Here is a 23,685-nt window from a genome sequence, read left to right on the forward strand (position 1 = left end):
TCGGGACACACACTGGACAGCGTGTGGGCAGGGGAGAAGAAACTCAGGGACAGGAGGAGGGAAAGAAACGGACTGCAGTTTGGGGGTGGGGGGGATAGGGACACAGATGGAAAATGCACATGGATATCTAAAAGTATGCAGTCCTCGAATCATTCATGCATCACTATGTATGCACAAATATATGTATTCACTGAAAACAAAACAGGTTAGAGGGATGTTTTAGTTAGGCTCGCATTTCAAGAGTACAAAACCATAGAAATTCAGCAGTTTGAGTTACTTCAAGTAGCTATAAACCGTGCCCTAAGGTAACTAGAACTCACGCCCTCACCAGGCACTAATTACCGAACAAGTTACGGCACCCATGACATCTTTGACAACTTGCTTCATAATATCAATGTAATATTTGCAATAAAATGTTTAGGAAAAAAATGTGCACCACCAGAGCTAAAGGGTCAGGGTGTTCGTGCCCTGGCCCCTTATGTATTTTTTCTTTTTATTCTGGGACTCTGCTTCAGCCGAGTCCCAGGATGGCTTTCAACACTTCTGTTATTGAAGTGTTACCAGCCAATCAGATCTCTGCACGAGATCGGAAGGGGTCACAAATCCTTTGCGTCCCTATATATATATATACAAATTTAGATTTTTACATTTCTCAAACGTCTGAACGGATTTACACCAAATAACAAAAAGGGCTCTTTCTGGACCAAGAGCTACCCTTCTGCCAAATTTGGTGTAATTCCGTCCAGTGGTTTTTGCACTATCACTGTTCAATTTGTCCTATGGGAATTAACATTGGAAAAGCATTACATTTCAAACCCCCTTCCCCCCCTTTATTTTATCTTGCCCCCCCACTTGACAGATCACCCTGAACATTTTCAGACAGCCTCTCACATTGCTGTCGAATTTTTTGGGAGCATTTTGTGAAGATTCGTCAAGCGATGCCAAAGATATAGGCAAGCAAAAAACTGCTTTTTGGTCCCAACTATAACTACCTAGTAGCGACTTCCACTAGGTAATACCTATAGATATAGATATATATATATATATATATATATATATATATATAGATATAGTGCACCAGTAGATGGGCATGGATTTATAGCATGTGGGAATATGCGACTCGAGGTGCATTTTAGCCAGTAACCACAAACGGTCAGAGTTAGACATGCCATGCACCTCTGCATATGTACACAAAAAAAACAATGAGGCAACTGCAGAGAAAAGGTAGAAATAAGCGCAGTATTTTTCATGTTATGGGCATTTCCTTTTTCAGTACGACTGCCAAAAACTCGAGGTTGCACAGTGAAGTATCAGGGTTCTTTTTACTCCAGTTAGCCCTCAGAGCCTTCCAGGCAACTTAATTTCTGTCTGTCTGTAAATTAAAAAAACAACAAACAATATAAGCAATGTTTGATCTTTTTATCATAGTTGTCATTTCGGTAAACAAGGGTGTCACTAAATATGCCCGAGGGCAAACACACAGACATCCTAGTGTTTAGCGAGGTTACATGCAGCAACAGGGGGAAAAAGAGTTAAAATATGTTAAATAATAACTAACATAAAAGAAACAAAGTATGTATAATTTTAAACAAATCTGAGGGATTAACAGAAATTATAGAAAGCGCAGGACAGTTGGAATGGTACAAAGAAAACAAAATCATAAGCAGTGGCGCTCCGGACAAAGCAAACCGGAAACAAGCAGCCACTTAAACGGCTCAGAGCTCTGGATCTCTTGTGTGAGTACAACAGCGCAGGCTGGCTCAGAGAGGGGCCCAAGGGGGCTACAATGCAGTGCGAGGGGCTGGCAGCTCCTTAAAAAAGAGGCAGCAGCTCAAATAAATATTTAAAGATTTACAGACACAGCAGAGAACGATGCTGACTCACTAAACCCAAAACAAAGTTGATTACAATTCCTAATTTAAAAAACAAACATCCAACGGATGAACGTATTTTGGTCTGAATGCAAAAACAAGAATTATCCTATTGCAGAAATAAACACCACGCTTCACCAACACAGCATAGAATGAGAAGGAAACATTCATTAAACACAAATAGAAAACGAACTAAAAAAATAGTGCACACCCACAAACACATATGTCGAAAGGAGAAAGCCTACAAGTAATACAGTGTTGCATTGTGGGCGGTAGCAACACACTAAAATCAGGGACATATAAGAAGAAATACCCACTTAAAAGCAAGGATTTACATTGAATACTCAATCACCAACCCAAAGCAATGGGTTGGCTGTAAGCCCATAGAGTACATACAGCGAGGCTTGAAGAGACAGCACATGTGCTGCTTAGGCAAGATCTAAAGACGAAAAAGACCTTCTGGAGTGGCTGGGACTTCGGGGGGGGGGGGGGAAATAGGGGAATACCCCCCTTCGTTACCTCAGGCCCAGGGTGTGAAAAATATTTCTTCCTAGCACTTCAGAGCTGCTGTGAAGGATTGTGTTGGACCAGGCACCTTGCCCACATGAGATTAAGGACCTGGTACAGTATTGTGCCCTCTTTGCCTTTCCCAAATGTCTAGGGTATTTCGTTCTTACCATCCCCTAACCCCAGCTTGCTTGAAGGGAGGGTTTTGATAGCCCCCACTACATCCATCAGCCATGCCCAAGGCCAGGGGAGCCTTACACATGGACTAGATGGTGGGTTGCACAGGGTCCTTATTGGTAGCATTCCCGTTCTCCTTTACGAAAAAAGTGTTGCTTTTCAACGAGATAGCTGCCTTGGTGGTGTATGTGTAATTCCAAACATATCAGCTGGGGCCCTTTCCGCTGTACGGATTCTAATTGACCCTCATGGTGTTTATAATAAACACAGTACCACGAGCTGTGTCCTGCCATAGCATCTGTGGCATTGATTTTGTTTTTTTTAAAGAATTCCCCTGCTGCCCCATACTGTTCGGCAGTGGAGCAGAGTAGCAACTGATAACCTTCACTGCTCTTGGGTTTAAGGTGGAGTTTACTAAACAACCATATCTTAGTCCTTGGGCTGCTCAGAAGCACAACTGCAGCTCTACTGACCATGGGAAAGGAGCACTGAATAATCACCTGTAACCAGAGTGCAAGTTGGTGGGCCACTAATTGACCCCAGCCCTGGGACAAGAAGGGAGGAATATGGGGGAACAAATAAGCCCCTTGGTCAAGGCTACCCCTCCCTCCACCTATTTAAGGTATATGGCTTTATCAAATCCGACACTTGGATGCCGTAGTTTGTCAAATAGCTGTGTTCCATAACTTGATGACCACAATTCAGTGGTCATCACGCACGACATGGAAATATTTCCCCCATAATAGGATCCAGTTAAAGAGAACACTTCCAACCATACACCTTACATGGCATAGCTTGCTGCCCATGTAAACAAGTATGTTAGTGTCTCACATAGTGATATATATATATATATATATATATATATATATATATATATATATGTATGTATGTATGTATGTGTTCAATGGCATGTGTAGCTGCAGATACACATGCTGTGCACATCCCGCCATCTGGTGTTGGGCTCGGAGTGTTACAAGTTGTTTTTCTTCGAAGAAGTCTTTTCGAGTCACAAGACCGAGGGACTCCTCCCATTTCGGCTCCATTGCGCATGGGCGTCGACTCCATCTTAGATAGTTTTTTTTTCCCGCCATCGGGTTCGGACGTGTTCCTTTTAGCTCCGTGTTTCGGGTCGGAAAGTTAGTTAGAATCTCAAAAATTGTCGGTATTGTTTGCGTTTGGTATTGGGTTAGTTACAACAGATCGACACCGACTTTTGAGGAGCTCCGGTGGACCTTTGGGGTTTTTTCGATCCCCCGTCGGGGCCTGGTCGGCCCGGCCACGTGTCTCTTCAAGGCTGATGGAACGGACCCCATTCCGCTTCTGCCCAAAATGCCATAACAAGTATCCATATACAGATCAGCATCTGGTCTGTAACTTGTGTTTGTCGCCGGAACACAAGGAAGATACTTGTGAAGCCTGTCGAGCGTTTCGGTCCAGGAAGACACTAAGAGACCCAAGAGCAAGGAGACTGCAAATGGCGTCGGCGCTGTGAGAAAGTAGCCTCTTTCTAGCCTTGTTACCCCCACTTTTGGCCTGTTTGTGAGTGTATGTCAGGGTGTTTTCACTGTCTCACTGGGATCCTGCTAGCCAGGGCCCAGTGCTCATAGTGAAAACCCTATGTTTTCAGTATGTTTGTTATGTGTCACTGGGACCCTGCTAGTCAGGACCCCAGTGCGCATAAGTTGTGTCCTATATGTAAGTGTTCCCTGTGTGGTGCCTAACTGTCTCACTGAGGCTCTGCTAACCAGAACCTCAGTGGTTATGCTCCCTCATTTCTTTCAAATTGTCACTAACAGGCTAGTGACCAATTTTACCAATTTACATTGGCTTACTGGAACACCCTTATAATTCCCTAGTATATGGTACTGAGGTACCCAGGGTATTGGGGTTCCAGGAGATCCCTATGGGCTGCAGCATTTCTTTTGCCACCCATAGGGAGCTCTGACAATTCTTACACAGGCCTGCCACTGCAGCCTGGGTGAAATAACGTCCACGTTATTTCACAGCCATTTTACACTGCACTTAAGTAACTTATAAGTCACCTATATGTCTAACCTTTACCTGGTAAAGGTTAGGTGCAAAGTTACTTAGTGTGAGGGCACCCTGGCACTAGCCAAGGTGCCCCCACATTGTTCAGGGCCAATTCCCCGGACTTTGTGAGTGCGGGGACACCATTACACGCGTGCACTACATATAGGTCACTACCTATATGTAGCTTCACAATGGTAACTCCGAATATGGCCATGTAACATGTCTATGATCATGGAATTGCCCCCTCTATGCCATCCTGGCATAGTTGGCACAATCCCATGATCCCAGTGGTCTGTAGCACAGACCCTGGTACTGCCAAACTGCATTTCCTGGGGTTTCACTGCAGCTGCTGCTGCTGCTGCCAACCCCTCAGACAGGTTTCTGCCCTCCTGGGGTCAAGCCAGGCTTGTCCCAGGATGGCAGAACAAAGGACTTCCTCTGAGAGAGGATGTTACACCCTCTCCCTTTGGAAAAGGGTGTGAAGGCAGAGGAGGAGTAGCCTCCCCCAGCCTCTGGAAATGCTTTCATGGGCACTTTTGGTGCCCATTTCTGCATAAGCCAGTCTACACCGGTTCAGGGACCCCTTAGCCCTGCTCTGGCGCGAAACTGGACAAAGGAAAGGGGAGTGACCAATCCCCTGACCTGCACCGCCCCTGGGAGGTGTCCAGAGCTCCTCCAGTGTGCTCCAGACCTCTGCCATCTTGGAAACAGAGGTGCTGCTGGCACACTGGACTGCTCTGAGTGGCCAGTGCCACCAGGTGACGTCAGAGACTCCTTCTGATAGGCTCCTTCAGGTGTTGCTAGCCTATCCTCTCTCCTGGGTAGCCAAACCCTCTTTTCTGGCTATTTAGGGTCTCTGTCTCTGGGGAAACTTTAGATAACGAATGCAAGAGCTCATCCGAGTTCCTCTGCATCTCTCTCTTCACCTTCTACCAAGGAATCGACTGCTGACCGCGCTGGAAGCCTGCAAAACTGCAACATAGTAGCTAAGACGACTACTGCAACTCTGTAACGCTGATCCTGCCGCCTTCTCGACTGTTTTCCTGGTGGTGCATGCTGTGGGGGTAGTCTGCCTCCTCTCTGCACTAGAAGCTCCGAAGAAATCTCCCGTGGGTCGACGGAATCGTCCCCCTGCAACCGCAGGCACCAAAAAGCTGCATTACCGGTCCCTTGGGTCTCCTCTCAGCACGACGAGCGAGGTCCCTCGAATCCAGCAACTCTGTCCAAGTGACTCCCACAGTCCAGTGACTCTTCAGTCCAAGTTTGGTGGAGGTAAGTCCTTGCCTCACCTCGCTAGACTGCATTGCTGGGAACTGCGACTTTTGCAGCTACTCCGGCCCCTGTGCACTTCCGGCGGAAATCCTTTGTGCACAGCCAAGCCTGGGTCCACGGCACTCTAACCTGCATTGCACGACTTTCTAAGTTGGTCTCCGGCGACGTGGGACTCCTTTGTGTAACTTCGGGTGAGCACCGTTTCACGCATCCTCGTAGTGCCTGTTTCTGGCACTTCTCCGGGTGCTACCTGCTGCTAAGAGGGCTCCTTGTCTTGCTCGACGTCTCCTCTACCTCCTGGTCCAATTTGCGACCTCCTGGTCCCTCCTGGGCCACAGCAGCGTCCAAAAACGCGAACCGCACGATTTACAGCTAGCAAGGCTTGTTGGCGTTCTTTTGGCGGGAAAACACTTCTGCACAACTCTACAAGGCGAGAGGGATCCATCCTCCAAAGGGGAAGTCTCTAGCCCTTTGCGTTCCTGCAGAAACCGCAGCTTCTTCTGTCCAGTAGAAGCTTCTTTGCACCCGCAGCTGGCATTTCCTGGGCATCTGCCCATCTCCGACTTGCTTGTGACTTTTGGACTTGGTCCCCTTGTTCCACAGGTACCCCAGATTGGAAATCCAGCGTTGTTGCATTGTTGGTTTGTGTCTTTCCTGCCTTATTCCCCTATCACGACTTCTTTGTCCTTTGGGGAACTTTGGTGCACTTTGCACTCACTTTTCAGGGTCTTGGGGTGGGCTATTTTTCTAACCCTCACTATTTTCTAATACTCCCAGCGACCCTCTACAAGGTCACATAGGTTTGGGGTCCATTCGTGGTTCGCATTCCACTTTTGGAGTATATGGTTTGTGTTGCCCCTATCCCTATGTGTCCCCATTGCATCCTATTGTAACTATACATTGTTTGCACTGTTTTCTAAGACTATTACTGCATATTTTGGTATTGTGTATATATATCTTGTGTATATTTCCTATCCTCTCACTGAGGGTACACTCTGAGATACTTTGGCATATTGTCATAAAAATAAAGTACCTTTATTTTTAGTATAACTGTGTATTGTGTTTTCTTATGATATTGTGCATATGACACTAAGTGGTACTGTAGGAGCTTCACTCGTCTCCTAGTTCAGCCTAAGCTGCTCTGCTAAGCTACCATTATCTATCAGCCTATGCTGCTAGACACCCTATACACTAATAAGGGATAACTGGGCCTGGTGCAAGGTGCAAGTACCCCTTGGTACTCACTACAAGCCAGTCCAGCCTCCTACAGGCGCCGACAGGACAAGAGCGTTTCGAGGAGGAGGAAGAAACATTCTCCATCCAGGAATCAGACTCGGATGAGATCGATCCCGAAGAAACGCCGAAAACCGTGAGTAAGACGTCGAAACACAAAACTCACGAAAAAACCACTAAAGCCCAGGGGACGCCACCGCCAACAGGCCATGGCTTAACCCGAAAAATAGGTGACCGATCATCGGCACCGAAAAAGGGCACGCTGGTGGCGAAGTCATCCGACTCCGGTCGAGATACCGCCACACAGCAATCTCGGGCCTGAGATAGTGGCTCCGAGCAGGTTCGGCACTGAGATAGCGGCACCGAAATGGGTCGGCACCGAGAGACCACGACGCCGAAAGTAAAGAAGGTTTCGTCTGAACCGAAAAAAGCAGCCGAAAAGGTTTCGATACCGAAACATCCGGCCTCGGAACCGAAAACAAGTTCCTACACTGAGGAACAAGGACTGTCCACACAAATGAAGACACATAGATTTGGACAGGAATTGGAAACAATAGAGCCAGACTATACACAAAGAAGGCTCCATATCCAAAAAGAAACAGGGAAGATCAGTACTCTCCCTCCGATTAAAATGAAATGCAAACTTGCCTTCCAAGAAAAAGACAAGCAGCCACAGGCAAAGGTGGCTAAACAAGTAACCCCGCCACCATCTTCACAATGCTCTCCGCAACCATCACCGGTAGCCACTCCACCAATGATGCAATCCCCAACTCATACAGGAATGAGTCAAGATGACCCTGACGCATGGGACCTTTATGACGCACCAGTGTCAGATAATAGTCCTGAATGTTATCCAGCTAGACCGTCGCCACCAGAGGATAGTACAGCCTACGCACAGGTGGTGTCGAGAGCAGCGGCATTTCATAATGTCAGCCTGCATGCTGAGCCCATTGAAGACGACTTTCTTTTTAACACACTGTCGTCCACACACAGCCAGTATCAAAGTCTTCCTATGCTACCCGGAATGCTAAAACACTCCAAACAAGTGTTTGAAGAGCCTGTAAAAGGAAGGGCCATTACTCCAAGAGTGGAGAAAAAATATAAACCGCCACCAACAGACCCCGTGTACATCACACAACAGCTAATACCGGACTCAGTTGTAGTAGGGGCAGCGCGCAAGCGAGCGAACTCACATACTTCAGGAGATGCACCACCTCCAGATAAAGAAAGTCGAAAATTCGACGCAGCAGGCAAGAGGGAGGCGGCACAGGCAGCAAACCAGTGGCGTATTGCCAATTCACAGGCTTTGTTGGCCAGATACGATAGGGCCCATTGGGACGAAATGCAACACTTTATAGAACATTTGCCCAAGGAGTTCCAAAAGAGAGCGCAGCAAGTAGTAGAAGAAGGACAGAGTATCTCCAACAATCAGATACGGTCAGCAATGGATGCTGCAGACACAGCTGCTAGAACTGTCAACACAGCAGTAACAATAAGGAGACATGCATGGCTGCATACATCAGGATTTAAACCAGAAATACAGCAAGCTGTGCTGAATATGCCATTCAACGGACAGCAGTTGTTTGGGCCGGAGGTGGACACTGCGATCGAAAAACTTAAGACACTGACACGGCCAAAGCCATGGGCGCACTCTACTCCCCACAGAGCAGAGGAACATTTCGAAAAACACAGTTTAGAGGGGGGTTTCGAGGACAAAGCACAGAACCCACAACCTCACAAACAAGACCCACTTACCAGAGCCAGTATCAGCGGGGGAAGTTTTCGGGGACAATATAGAGGGGGACAATTCCAAAAGAATAGAGGGAAGTTCCAAAGTCCCAAAACTCCTCAAAAAAAGCAGTGACTTCCAAGTCACAAATCCCCAACACATAACATCTGTGGGGGGGAGACTAACCAAGTTTTACAAACATTGGGAGGAAATAACAACAGACACTTGGGTCCTAGCAATTATCCAGCATGGTTATTGCATAGAATTTCTCAAATTCCCTCCAAACGTCCCACCGAAAACACAAAATATGTCAAAACAACATATAGATCTTCTAGGACTAGAAGTTCAGGCATTGCTACAAAAAGAAGCAATAGAATTAGTACCAAACCAACAGAAAGGGACAGGAGTTTACTCTCTGTACTTTCTCATACCCAAAAAAGACAAGAGTCTGAAACCTATACTAGATCTCAGAACATTAAATACATACATCAAATCAGATCACTTTCACATGGTGACATTACAGGACGTAATCCCACTGCTCAAACAACAAGACTACATGACAACACTAGACCTAAAGGATGCATATTTCCATATACCGATACATCCTTCACACAGAAAGTACCTAAGGTTTGTATTCCAAGGGGTACATTACCAGTTCAAGGTGTTGCAATTCGGAATAACAACTGCGCCAAGAGTTTTTACAAAATGCCTGGCAGTAGTTGCTGCACATATCAGAAGGCAGCAAATACATGTGTTCCCGTACCTAGACGATTGGTTAATCAAAACCAACACGCTAAAACGGTGTTCACAACACACGAAGTACGTCATAGAAATCCTCCACAATCTAGGTTTCTCAATCAACTACACAAAGTCACACCTTCTGCCGTGTCAAACACAGTAATACTTAGGGGCGACAATCAACACAGCAAAAGGGATTGCCACTCCAAGCCAACAAAGGGTTCAAGCATTTCACAATGTAATAAAGACCATGTATCCAAAACAAAAGATACAAGTCAAAATGGTGATGAAACTTCTAGGCATGATGTCCTCATGCATAGCCATTGTCCCGAACGCAAGGTTGCACATGCGGCCCTTACAACAGTGCCTAGCATCACAATGGTCACAAGCACAGGGTCAACTTCTAGATCTGGTGTTGATAGACCGCCAAACATACACCTCGCTTCAATGGTGGAACAGTATAAATTTAAACCAAGGGCGGCCTTTCCAAGACCCAGTGCCACAATATGTAATAACAGATGCCTCCATGATAGGGTGGGGAGCACACCTCAATCAACACAGCATCCAAGGACAATGCGACACTCAGCAAAAACAGTTTCACATAAATCACTTAGAACTATTGGCAGTATTTCTAGCGCTAAAAGCATTTCAACCCATAATAAGCCACAAATACATTCTTGTCAAAACAGACAACATGACAACAATGTATTACCTAAACAAACAGGGAGGGACACACAACACAGTTGTGTCTCCTGGCACAAAAAATATGGCATTGGGCGATTCACAACCACATTCGCCTAATAGCACAATTTATTCCAGGAATTCAGAACCAGTTAGCAGACAATCTCTCTCAGGATCACCAACAGATCCATGAATGGGAGATTCACCCCCAAATACTAAACAAATACTTCCAGAATTGGGGAACACCACAAATAGATCTATTTGCAACAAAGGAAAACGCAAAATGCCGAAACTTCGCATCCAGGTACCCACAAGATCAGTCTCCGGGCAATGCGTTATGGATGAGCTGGTCAGGGATATTTGCTTACGCTTTTCCCCCTCTCCTTCCATATCTGGTAAACAAATTGAGTCAAAACAAACTCAGACTCATACTGCCAACATGGGCAAGACAACCTTGGTACACAACACTACTAGACCTCTCTGTAGTGCCTCATGTCAAACTACCAAACAGACCAGATCTGTTAACACAACACAAACAGCAGATCAGACATCCAAATCCAGCATCATTGAATCTAGCAATTTGGCTCCTGAAGTCCTAGAATTCGGACACTTAGACCTTACACAGGAATGTATGGAGGTCATAAAACAAGCTAGAAAACCTACCACTAGACATTGCTATGCAAATAAGTGGAAATGATTTGTTTATTACTGCCATAATAATCAAATTCAACCCTTAAACGCATCTGCCAAAGACCTCGTAGGATACTTACTACATTTACAAAAGTCAAAGCTAGCTTTCTCTTCCATAAAAATACATCTTACCGCAATTTCAGCTTACCTGCAAATTACGCACTCAACTTCACTATTTAGGATACCAGTCATAAAAGCGTTTATAGAAGGACTAAAGAGAATTATACCACCAAGAACACCACCAGTTCCTTCATGGAACCTCAACATTGTCTTAACACGACTCATGGGTTCACCCTTTGAGCCCATGCACTCTTGTGAAATGCAATACTTAACATGGAAAGTTGCATTTTTAATTGCCATCACATCTCTAAGAAGAGTGAGTGAAATTCAAGCATTTACCATACAAGAACCATTTATTCAAATACACAAGCAAAAAGTAGTTCTACTGACAAATCCAAAAATTTTACCAAAAGTTATATCACCGTTCCACTTGAATCAAACAGTAGAATTACCAGTGTTCTTCCCACAGCCAGACTCTGTAGCTGAAAGAGCACTACATACATTAGACATCAAAAGAACGTTAATGTACTACATTGACAGAACAAAACTAATTCGAAAAACAAAACAATTATTTATTGCTTTCCAAAAACCTCATACAGGTAATCCAATTTCTAAACAAGGCATTGCTAGATGGATAGTTGAGTGTATTCAAACCTGCTATCTTAAAGCAAAGAGAGAACTGCCTATTACACCAAAGGCACACTCAACCAGAAAGAAAGGTGCTACCATGGCCTTTCTAGGAAATATTCCAATGACCGAAATATGTAAGGCAGCTACATGGTCTACGCCTCATACATTTACCAAACACTACTGTGTAGATGTGTTAATGGCTCAACAAGCCACAGTAGGTCAAGCAGTACTACGAACATTGTTTCAAACAACTTCAACTCCTACAGGCTGAACCACCGCTTTTGGGGAGATAACTGCTTACTAATCTATGCACAGCATGTGTATCTGCAGCTACACATGCCATTGAACGGAAAATGTCACTTACCCAGTGTACATCTGTTCGTGGCATTAGTCGCTGCAGATTCACATGCGCCCACCCACCTCCCCGGGAGCCTGTAGCCGTTAAGAAGTTGATCTTGAACATTTGTAAATTTGAAAATATATTACTTTAAACTACATTATGTACATTACTCCATTTCATGGGCACTATTACTAGCATAAACAGCTCCTACCTCACCCTCTGCGGGGGAAAACAATCTAAGATGGAGTCGACGCCCATGCGCAATGGAGCCGAAATGGGAGGAGTCCCTCAGTCTCGTGACTCGAAAAGACTTCTTCGAAGAAAAACAACTTGTAACACTCCGAGCCCAACACCAGATGGTGGGATGTGCACAGCATGTGAATCTGCAGCAACTAATGCCACGAACAGATGTACACTGGGTAAGTGACATTTTCCATATATATATATATATATATACACACACACACACACACACGAAGTGAGTGTGTTTTAGTCACTCCACCCCCTCTGTCAGATTGTGTGGGACGCCAAATCCAGGACATGCAGCATATGCAGAGTCTGAGGACCCAGGAGCGGACTGCAGCGTGACTGGAGGTAAGAGCATACTGCATGCAAGCGGAGCCGGGTGCCACGAAACTCTAAGTGTGGCTTGGGAGCGAAAGTATTCAGATTGACAGAAAAGATGGCAGAAAAAGTTAAAACGCTTTGCGATTATCTAAAATTAAGGGCAGAAATGGTGTTTTCAACTGCGACAATGGAAAAAAGTAATGTTTCAAAATCAAGACAAGATACAGGTTTTGTGGACATATATAGCCTTTTTAAAGACTTAGAAAAACTTTAAAAAAAAAAAAAAAAAGGAATTGAATAAATGGTGGGAAAGTGAATCGTTGCAAAGGTACATTGATGCTGACAGAGTACCTAGGGGTTTAAGACTTATGATCACTCCAACATATGAAGAACCTAATCCGGAGATGCTGAAAGAATGGGCTGTGCATAATGCACAAAGCTCCATTGGAATGATGAAATTTTTTATTAAATATGCCAAGATGGATAGAGAAAAAACAATGATATTGATGTGCTGACAACAAAAATTAATTTATATGAAGATGTGAGGCTGGTAGAATCTCCAAACAAGGAGATGGAAGATCGGTTGAAGAAGATGGAGTAGGAAATAGTTCATAAAAAAGCAAGAAAATTCAATAGAGACAAAATTGATTGAGACAGGACAGATTTATACATTCGCAAAAAAAAAAAGAAATTGGGAGAAGACAAAAAATAAATTTTGGTAAAGTCACTAGTCCGACTATAGTAGGGAGCAGCCACGAAATTAGTGAAAGCTCGGATACTGACGGAGGAGAACTCTCACGTGTGGTCGCACATACTTCGTTACAAGATTAATTTGATTTTTTATGGAGGGACAGACAAACGAATCCCAGGCCATGGCGAGGGGGGGGGGGGGGGAACAGGCCAAGAGGAAGAAGAGACGAGGGGCAAGAGAGCAAGAAGATCGCAGAAAAACACAGGAGAAAATGACACGCAGCAACAGGCGATATTAAATGATTGTAACACGATCTGTAATTTGTCTAATGTTGAGTTGAGTGAGGAGGATGTGAGAAACTTACAATTAGGTCTCTCGTACTGTGAAGCCAGCAATTTTGATTATACACAAGCAAGGATTGACCTGTTCCTCTTTATTAGGAAGTTAAAATTGATGAAGATACACAGGATCAAAAATAACCATGTGACTAAGAAGCCAAGTGTTGAGGAAACCAAGGAATATGGCAATCTTTTAATTGATGACATTTTTTTGATGAATTATGGGAGTTGCAAGAGGATGCGTTGCAACCCTTAGATGAAGTAGAGGTGGTTGGTAGATTAGAGGTGGAAGGAATATTGGTAAGTGAAGAAGGTTCTAAATTCAAACGAAAATCCACGGTTTCACCATCGTACTGTGGAGATTTGATAGACCAATTTGCTGAGTTATTCAAGATTTGAAAAATTTAACAGAGATAGATGTAAGAGATAAAAATTGTGGTAGAGACTACAAACAAATCAAAAGCTTTCGTCAAACGATTAAAAAACTTTCAACTAATGCAAAATTGGTGATTAGAAGTTCAGATAAAGGAGGCAATATAGTAATTTGGCTGATTGATGAATATATGGAGGAAGCATATAAACAACTAAATGATGAAAGCTGTTACAAAAGAATTGATATGAAATATGTACATAATATTGAAAGGGAGTTTGCAAAAGAATTGTTGTTATGGAAAGAAGAAAAATTGATAAGTGAACAGGAATTTAGATATATGCAAGTTGATCATCCTAAGCTACCTGTGTTTTATCTTATTCCTAAAATTCATAAAGATGCTACTAAACCACCGGGCAGACCGATCATAGCAGCACAAGGCAGTTTGTTTGAATTTGCATCACAATACATTGACTTTTTTTTTTTAAAACCATTAGTGTGCAATTTACCATCTTATCTTAAAGACACTATGGACTTTTTAAAGCGAGTGTTTGATGTTAGTTGGGATTCAGATATGCTTCTTATGACTTTGGATGTTACCTCATTATATACGTGCATTCCTCATGAGGACGGCATTAGATCAACAGAACATTTTTTTACGTGCAAGACCTATTAGGTTTTATAAACACAGTGTAATGCTAGTTAATATGATGAGATGGTGTCTTAAACACAACATCTTTTTCTTCAATAATGAAATTTTTGAACAGATATGTGGTACGGCAATGGGTACATGCTTTGCTCCTTGTTACGCCAACTTATATATGGGCTGGTGGGAAGAACAGGTTCTCAGTAATTCACCACTGGATAGGTGGAACGACCATATTATCTTATGGTTACGTTTTATCGATTATATATTTGTAATATGGAATGGTGATGTCTCAAGCGCGGAAGAGTTTGCAAAAGTAATAAACGATAATGATTTGAACCTTAGATTTACAGCAAATATAAATATCAGAGAAATAGAATTTTTAGATGTGAAGATTTTCATAGAAAATGCTAGATTGCAAACTACGTTATATAGGAAACCAACGGCAGGCAATAATTTGCTGCATGCAAGAAGTTACCATCCTGTACCTTTAAAAGAGAGTATTCCCTATGGAGAACTACTAAGAGCAAAACAGATCTGTAGTACTGAGAATAAATTTGCTGAAGTTGAGAAGGAAATGGTATCACGGTTTAGGGAAAGGGGGTACTCCATTGATACTATTTTTAAGGCCAAGAAGGAGGTGGATATGCGCACTAGAGACAGCATTTTATTTGAGACATATAAGATTAACAATAACAGTAAGCAATGTAAGAAGCAAGCCATGGTGAGATTTATAACCACATATAATGAGGCTCATTCAAAAATACGAACGATTTTACAAAAACATTGGCACATATTAAGAAGCGATCCTGTTATAGGTAAGGACATTAGGAAAAATCCACAGATAACATTTAGACAAGGAAAATCTATGCGAGATGCATTAGTGAGAAGTGATATCAGACAAGATGGGACCAAACCTATGTGGTTAACACCAATTGATGGCTTTGTTAGATGTACGAAATGCAAAGCCTGTAAAAAGGGAGAGGGCATCAAATCAGTAGTAATTAATTATAAAATTACACATAAGATTAAGGGACTGTATACATGTAAAAGTGAATATGTCATCTATACACTGAAATGTAGCTGTCTCAAGATGTATATATGCAGCACAAAATTACAGGTACACAAACTTATTTTACAACATCTTAGAGCGGTGCAAAACCAAGATGACTCATACCCGGTAGCTAGACACATTCGGGAAGTTCATGGAGGAGACATTATTAATCTAAAATATAGTGTGATAGATGGGATACCTAAGGATCCCAGAGGGGGTGACATAGACAAAAAGTTAAGGACACCGGAGTCCAGATATATTCTGTTGTTTGATAGCAAAGAACCTAATGGATTGAATAAAAGTGAAGAATTAGATATGCACTTGAAAACGTAAATTAAGTTGGTTAGTGCAATAATGGTGCGGTTAATGTGGCAAGATTGTATATAAAAGTTTCTGCTCTTAGGAAAAAAGTTACGATGATTTAGGTCATGGTCAAGATCAATTAAGATGTGAAATATTATGAGTTTAATTATAGAATTTTATAATGCTTATACACATGTATTTTATGCACATATGCCCTATAATCCGGATATTATGCATCAATGAACTCAGAATATTTAATTAGTACTAATGAGGATGGTTCTAATTTCTAGATTGTACATTGTGAAGAAATATAATAGGTACTATAAATGTATTTAACGATATATGGTATCCAGCAGTAAGAATTATGTACCAGTCAAATTACAATAAGAAATTTAGTAAGTAATTTAGCCGTGTTAAATATTGAAGATTATTGTGGAACTAACGGCATCGTTATGTCATTTATTCTGGGTGGATATACGGCATAAAATGTAAGGCGTGCTATTGTAGCATCATTTTATTTGTTTAAACAATGTGCTGATATCAATGCGTAATAATTTAATAATCACAGATGAAAGTATTCTAACGTTTAAAGTGAAGTTTTCCATGACGTTGATAAAAAGTGATGAAAGACGATCTATCATGTATAACTAGCAAAGTAAGATGGCGGCCAACAGGCTACCGAAGGCAGTTTTGCCGAAACGCATTCCTGTTGAGACCGTAAATTAAGTTGCTGAATACCCGCTCTGGAGTGCTGCCTCTTCTTGTATTCGCTGGAGGAAAAGTGTGGATTTGAAAACGCGGTGGCACGCGTTTATACGGCAGTACCACCGGCGATCAGGTGTGGAGTGTCCACGCCGAAGAGAGTGTTTATATATACACACATATATATATAATTTAGGCTTAAAGGTAGCTTGATATTTACTACTACAACAGCACATGCAACAATAAAACGTGATCATTCATAAAGAAGGAACACTATAAAGATTTACTAGGAACCTTGAACTTTGTAAATAAATTAATTACTAGTTTCTGTAATATTAAAGACGAAATAGATGCAATTCTTATGTCATTGGAAGAATTGCTGTTTTAGCAACTCTTTCAGACATTTCATGGTAAAAATACACATAGCACATTGGTGTATACCAATATGGATTAGAGTTTGTGTCGATACTGCATGGTCAAAATACTCTTCTGCAACTGCTTGTTGCTCAATTTACTTACTTTATCCAGAGACTCAATTGTGGCAAAGCTTTATACATATTAACCTTAATTCTATAACTATCGAAAAGATCGTTTATAAGCTTGCAAGTCAGACCTCATAATAACTCACAAAACCAAACAGTAGATTTGTCAATTTTCAGATACAAGCATAAAGAGCCAAAACTTTGACACCGCTGTGCGTTCAATTAAACGTCTTTGCTGTGATTAGTTGATCAGAAAACTGACGTCAATCTAAATATTTTAGTAGGCGAGTCAAATGAGGTTGCCAACTGATGAACTTTCTTTAAGTCAGGCCAGCCTCCATTTTAATTGGTTAGAGTAGAATAGATCATAACTCAAAGTATTTTCCATATCGGGATTTACAGATTATCAGTTAAAGTATGCACGGGATGCCCGTTAGGTATCCGTGTTGATATTATTAAGCATACCCTTTCCAGTGGGTGATTTAAGTACGCCTCTAATGGCTCAAATGAAACGATCACAAAGCACACAACACAATTTTAATTAGCATCTGTTTGCAGTTGTGCATCGATTTCAACCAAAGCTGGCATTTGAGTTCTACCTGCTGGTGGGAATAGTTGACAGATACAAAGAATCGGAACCTTTAAAGCGTGTTATTCAAATGACGACTTTTGTGTTCCCATCAATTAAGTCATGTTCGCCTTGCAGGGAGAAAAGCTATCCAAGAGACACTGCAGAGCCACATGAGTTTGATCGATAAGTAGTACTAATACTTCATCTGTGTAATTAGGCACCCTTACCCACTCGTCATTTGAAACAGTAGGGTTTAAGGGAATGTGTAGCAACGATGAAATTTGTTAACTTGATGAGACATCCCCGCTGCACTTCTAACCGGCAATAGATTCTGCTGTGCGTCTGACGCTTGTTAGCCGAACAGACTACCCCCTCAGGTATTTCAGTAGAGTTCAGCATTTAAATAAACAAGATTTCAGCGCGCGCACAGATTTAAAAAACACAGCAAGGCACAGTTAACACAGACACCTTGCTAAAATACACAGTAGGAGTAAATGCATTGTTCCACAAAGCTTGAATGGCCAGCAACCCGAAAAAAAACTACGAAGATAGGAAAATGCAGTCTTAAAACCAGTATGAGTCCACGGGGAAATCTAATTCGAGTGGATTACTAAAAAATGAAATCCAAATCTCCAGAAGGCGGTACATTAAACCTGATTGTTGTCATCCGCTAACAAAAGTTGCGCAATTTTTTTCAAGCCAATCCATGAAGTTCCTATACCGATGAAATAATTTGCCTGAAATAAGTGAGTTTAGTAATGATTAAGACTTGCCGTTAACGTGGCCGAAACCAGCTAGTCTTTCTTGCACAATTAGCTCCTGATTTATCACCCTATGAAATAAAGTAAATTATCCCCTCAGCCCTCAATTGCACCTTTCAGTGATATAAATTCAATGCCTTTCGAATGCTCTTGTGTTTGTGAACACCTAAAACGAATACAAAAATAACTTTAAAAAAGTTTTACTACTTTCCGTCTGCACTTTTCGCAATTGCAAACAGGGTACCAAGTCATCTATTCTGGGGCTCCTTCACACAAAAATGAGTGTGAAAAATGTCAGGCCGCAGTTATTTGCACTGGTTCTTTTGCACGCATGATTTTTCGGTCCAAGAGGGTGAGGACAGATGAGAACTGCTTCATTTGCCATTGTGAGCGCGGCGGCAAGTCTGGTGTACATCTTTTTTCCTTTTCTTTTTTGGGACAACACAGCCCTGCACCTTGTCATTTGGCAACAAGTGTTAACAGACATCTCCTTTTCTTCGGAGCAAGAACAAGAGATATTTCTTTCTTAATATTTAGGGAAATATAGAAAAGAGAGATATGACAATGTGTGAAGACTACCTCATCTTCAGAGTAATTCATGTAGCACAACTTCACTGAAAAGTATTTGTAATTGCACCTCGACCTTTGTCATTTTCGTCCCAACCAGACTTAAGAAAGGATTTGTCTTATTTTTTTTAAACTTTATTTTTTAATTTATAATAAAACACAGCACACACAGCGGCATACAAATTCAGTATGCATACTATTTGACCAGTCTACACTATAAAAAGCTTTTTCGAGGTCTTTCGAGACCAAAACCATCTCCTCCTCTAAGTTTCGGACCTCGTACATGATGTGTGCAAGCCTTCTGAGGTTCATGCCACACTGGTCTTCATGCACCAGCTGCAGCATGTAAGGGATCAAACGTGAAGCTAGTACTTTACACAGTATTTTCTTGTCTGTATTCATGATGGTTATGGGTCCGTATGCAGAGGAATCATCCTAGGCGCCACCCGGTTTTAGTAACCTGTAGATTTCTCCACCCTCTCCCTCATGGAGGGAACCAATCTCGAGCAATCTTTGTCAGTGCAGCGGAGTATGCTTGATAGAACTTTGGGGGGGGAGGCGGGACCATGGTAGGAAGCTGGCTAGGTATATACTATACCAAAATGTGGTATAGTGTGTACAGAGTCCAGTGTATCCCCAGAGGCTTAATGGAGGCTCAAGTAGATAATACTAATGCTCTCTTTTGTGGTAGTGTGGTCGAGCAGTTAGACTTATCAGAGGGTAGTGCAAAGCATTTGTTGTACACACACAGTCAAGAAATGAGGCTCACACTCAATGACTAACTCCAGCAATGTTTTTATATAGCAAAAATATATTTTGTTTCTTTATTTCTAGAACCAAAATGATATTTGTTACAGGTAAGTACATTTGTAAATTTGTGGCAAGCTTATATAGCAGATGCACTTAGTTTAAGTTTTGCAGATAAAACAGCTTACAAGTAAGTAACACTTTTCAATTTCAAAAGTAGACAGTGTAGTTTCTCACAGGAACCAATTCAGTCCTAGGGGAGGAAAAGTGTTAACACAGTTTTCAGGTAAGTACTCGATTTATGATCATAGTCTTCTGGGATTAGGATGCCCTGTCCACTTGTCAGGGTTCAAGTTAACCTCAAAAGTGCACCACCAGAAACACTGGGCCGGCTGGGTGCAGAGGTCAAAGTTTGTGCCGGGTTTTCAATGGAATCTTGCGAGGACTGGGGCACTCGGAAAACAGGTTGCATCTAAGTACCTGCAACTTCAGAGCATAGACCTGAGGGGTTTACATGAGTACTAGGGGGAGAGGGCACAGGTCAGCACCAAACACACACCATCAGCAGCACAGAGGAGGCCGGGAGCAAGGTGCAAACACAGCATAGAGCACCCAAAGCTTTTCAGTGGGGGAACCCCGGGAGTGACAAAGATGCTGCAGGCTGGGTCCAGGAAATTGGCTGCGAAAAACCAAATGTTGGATAAGTAGGCGAGACACCCACTGGAAACTGGACTGTCGGTCGGATTCCCCTAGGCAAAGGGGCTGCGGGTTCAGGGGTACCTTTTGGCATCGGGAATCTTCATTGAATCTGGTCACAGTCAGGGAGGTCTGCCAGATTTCGACTGTAGGCGTCATTGTTTTGGCCAGGAGGGGTCAACCTAGGGTGGACTCAAGGTGGGAACTGCCTGGGGACCTTCTCTGGACTGGTGAGCCACCTGGACTCGGACTGTGGGCGTCAGGTGCAGAGCGGGCAGGGCTTGCGGATCCGGGTCTGTTTTGGAGTCCTCCTTGGATGTTTCTTGTAGACAGGGCCACTGTCCTCGGGTGTTCTTGGTCCTGTGGTGGGCAAGCAGTCCTCTGAGGGTTTGTAGAAGTCGCTGGTCCTGCAGGATGTATCGCCTTTTTGTAGCAGGCGTCTTGAAGCTGCAGACAGGCCGGTAGGGCTGGGGCCAAGTCAGTTGTCATCTGGAGTCTTCCCTGCTGGGGTCGGTTCTTCAGTCCTACTTGAGGTTGCCAGGAATCTAAAGAGCAAGGTTCAGGGGTGCCCCTAAATACTAGATTTAGGATTGTTAAAGGGGTCAGAAGGCAATAGCGAATGGCTACTGTATGAGGGTGACTACACCCTTCCTGTGCCCACATGCTTTGTGGTGGGGAGTGGATTCCTATCCGCTATTGGCTACTCTCCTCCAAAGCAAGATGGGGGATTCTGCAAGGAAGGGGGTCACTTCAGCTCTGGACACCTTAGGAGTGGTACTAGCTGCAGAGGTCAGTTTGTGTCTTCCTTTTCTCTGCTGGGGGTTCAGCTTAGTAGTCCTTCTTTCTTGTTAAGTCGCCAGGAATCTGATGAACTGGGTTCAGGAGAGCCCTTAAATCCTGGATTTAGGGGTGTTACAGGGTTCAGAGGGCAGTAGCCAACAGCTACTGTCCTTGAGGGTCGCTACACCCTTCCTGTGTCCACTCCCTTTGGGGGAGGGGGACACAAACCTAGCCCCTATTGTTTCCTGTCCTCCAGACTAAGATGGAGTATTCTGCAGGGAGAGTCACCTCGGCTCTGGACACCTTAGGGGTGGTCCTAGCTGGGGTGGTCACTCCTCCCTAATTTTCCTACTGGACCTACCACCAAATGTTGGGCTTGGTTTCGTGTGCGGGCTTCGCCACTGGCTGGAGTGCCCTGGGGTACTGTAACAGGAGGCCTGAGCTTTTGAGGCTCACGACAACTGTTGCAGTTCCTGCAGGGGGGAGGTGTGAAGCACCTCCACCCAGAGCAGGCTTTGTTCCTGACCCCAGGGAGCACAAAGTCTCTCACACCATGGGGTCAGAAACTTGTCTGTTAGTGGCAAGCTGGCAGACCGATCAGCCCTACACTAGAAGGTTGGGTGAAATACAGGGGACATCTCCAACATGCCCTATGTGTGCATTTTACAATAGATCCAACACTGGCATCAGTGTGGATTTATTGTGCTGAGTTTACAACAAACTTCCCAGTCTGCAGTGAAGCCACCATGGAGCTGTGGAGTTTGTAATGACAAACTCCCAGGCCATGTATTTAATATGGCCACACAGCACTTACAATTTCAAAGAATGGACTTGGACACTTTAGGGGCATATTGCTCATGCAGCTATGCCCTCACCTGTGTTATAGTGCACCCTGCCTTAGGGTTGTAAGGCCTGCTAGAGGGGTGACTTACCTATGCTACGGGAAGTGGTTGGCAGGCATGGCATCCAGAGAGGGATGCCATGTCGACTTTACCTTTTTCACCCCACCAACACACGCAAGCTGCAATGGCAGTGTGCATGTGTTTATGTGTTTGGTGAGGGGTCCCTTAGGGTGGCATAATACATGCTGCAGCCCTGAGACCCCCCCCACCCCTGGCTACAAACCCCTTGGTACCCCTGGTACCTTTTAGAAGGGACTTAGCTGTATGCCAGGTGTGTGACATTGTGGAAACAGTGGTTCAGTTTAGGGAAAGAACACTGGTGCTGGGTCCTGGTTAGCAGGATCCCAGTACACACACTGTCAACTTAGCATCAACATCAGGCAAAACGTGTGGGGGTGGGGGGAGGTTTAACCATGCCTAAAGGGACACTTTTCTACAACCATCACTCCACAGAGCCTTAGAACACAGGAGCTCCTTTAAACCCATCCATGTGTCTTCAAGGCTTAGTGGGGTTTCCAACTCCTCAACCGCTAGGTTGGATATCCCTAAGCTCCCCCCTGTCTAGGAAGGAGATATATTATTTGGCCTCAACTCTTGGACCCGCTGTGTATACCCTTTGTAAATGTTTTTGGAATACCCAAGCTCTGTCTGCCCTTGTTGTAACTCTCTGTCCTGGTGACCATAGGTGTGTAGTACCTATGTTAGGGCAGTTTCCCTTTGGAGTATCCAGGCTAGTAGTTTGCCTGGTTTGTCCCCCTCACGATGAAGCCTCTTTCATAACAGTTTAGGGTATATTTGTCAAGCCTGTCCCAAATGTCTGATTCTGCATTTTATTTGCTGTTCCCTATGTTGTGTTTTCTGATATGTATGTGCAGTAGTCTCGATACATGCAAGGTCAGCTTCATACCGCTGTAATTTAGATTGTAGTTCTCTGTGTACCCCACATGTAAGGCCCATACACACTCCCCTGACCACTAAGTTAAAGGCTTCCCATTCAATGCCCTGTATGTTGTGGATCTCCAATTATTCTCCAGGTATTCTGTGATTGCACCAGACCGGGCCTCCTTCCTCTCTGGGCCCTCCAAGATATCTGGTGGTAGCCACCACACCCTAGGACCTCGCTGGGCCCTCCCCCATGAGAAATGACAAGTGACTGGGGAATGATAAGAAAATAATTTTGCCAGGTGATTTATCTTTAGATTCTCAAGGTGTGGAATCTCTGATACCAGTATTCTGTCTATGTGCCTATATGTATTATGGGTGGGAGAGTCGCAGGTAAATACTGTCTGATCAGGATAGTGAAGTTTCCATACGTGAGTGAGGTCTAAGTTGTGCATCACCTCCAGCAGTGCTGTTGGTGTTCGTTTTTGTGTCTGTTGTCGGCGGCGACCTAAAGGATTTGTCTTGTTATTACACAAAAACATAGCACTCTGTTGTCTTTGGCAGTAGTTTCTTTTGGCGAATTCCAACCACAGATTCCTCACCTTTGAATTATCCAATGATGTCAGACTGGATCCGGAAAATCTTGAGCAGTACCTCTGTGTTCCAG

At 43.5% G+C, this 23,685-nt stretch overlaps 1 protein-coding gene across 2 annotated transcripts in view; it reads left to right on the plus strand.

Moving 5' to 3' along the window:
* Window positions 1-23,685, plus strand: part of AHCTF1 (AT-hook containing transcription factor 1) — a 1,009,458-nt gene that overhangs the window by 978,605 nt on the left and 7,168 nt on the right. The gene's annotated exons all lie outside the window — the stretch shown is intronic.

This window comes from Pleurodeles waltl, chromosome 5, assembly GCF_031143425.1.
Source record: "Pleurodeles waltl isolate 20211129_DDA chromosome 5, aPleWal1.hap1.20221129, whole genome shotgun sequence".
In the NCBI taxonomy this organism is placed as follows: Eukaryota; Metazoa; Chordata; class Amphibia; order Caudata; family Salamandridae; genus Pleurodeles; species Pleurodeles waltl.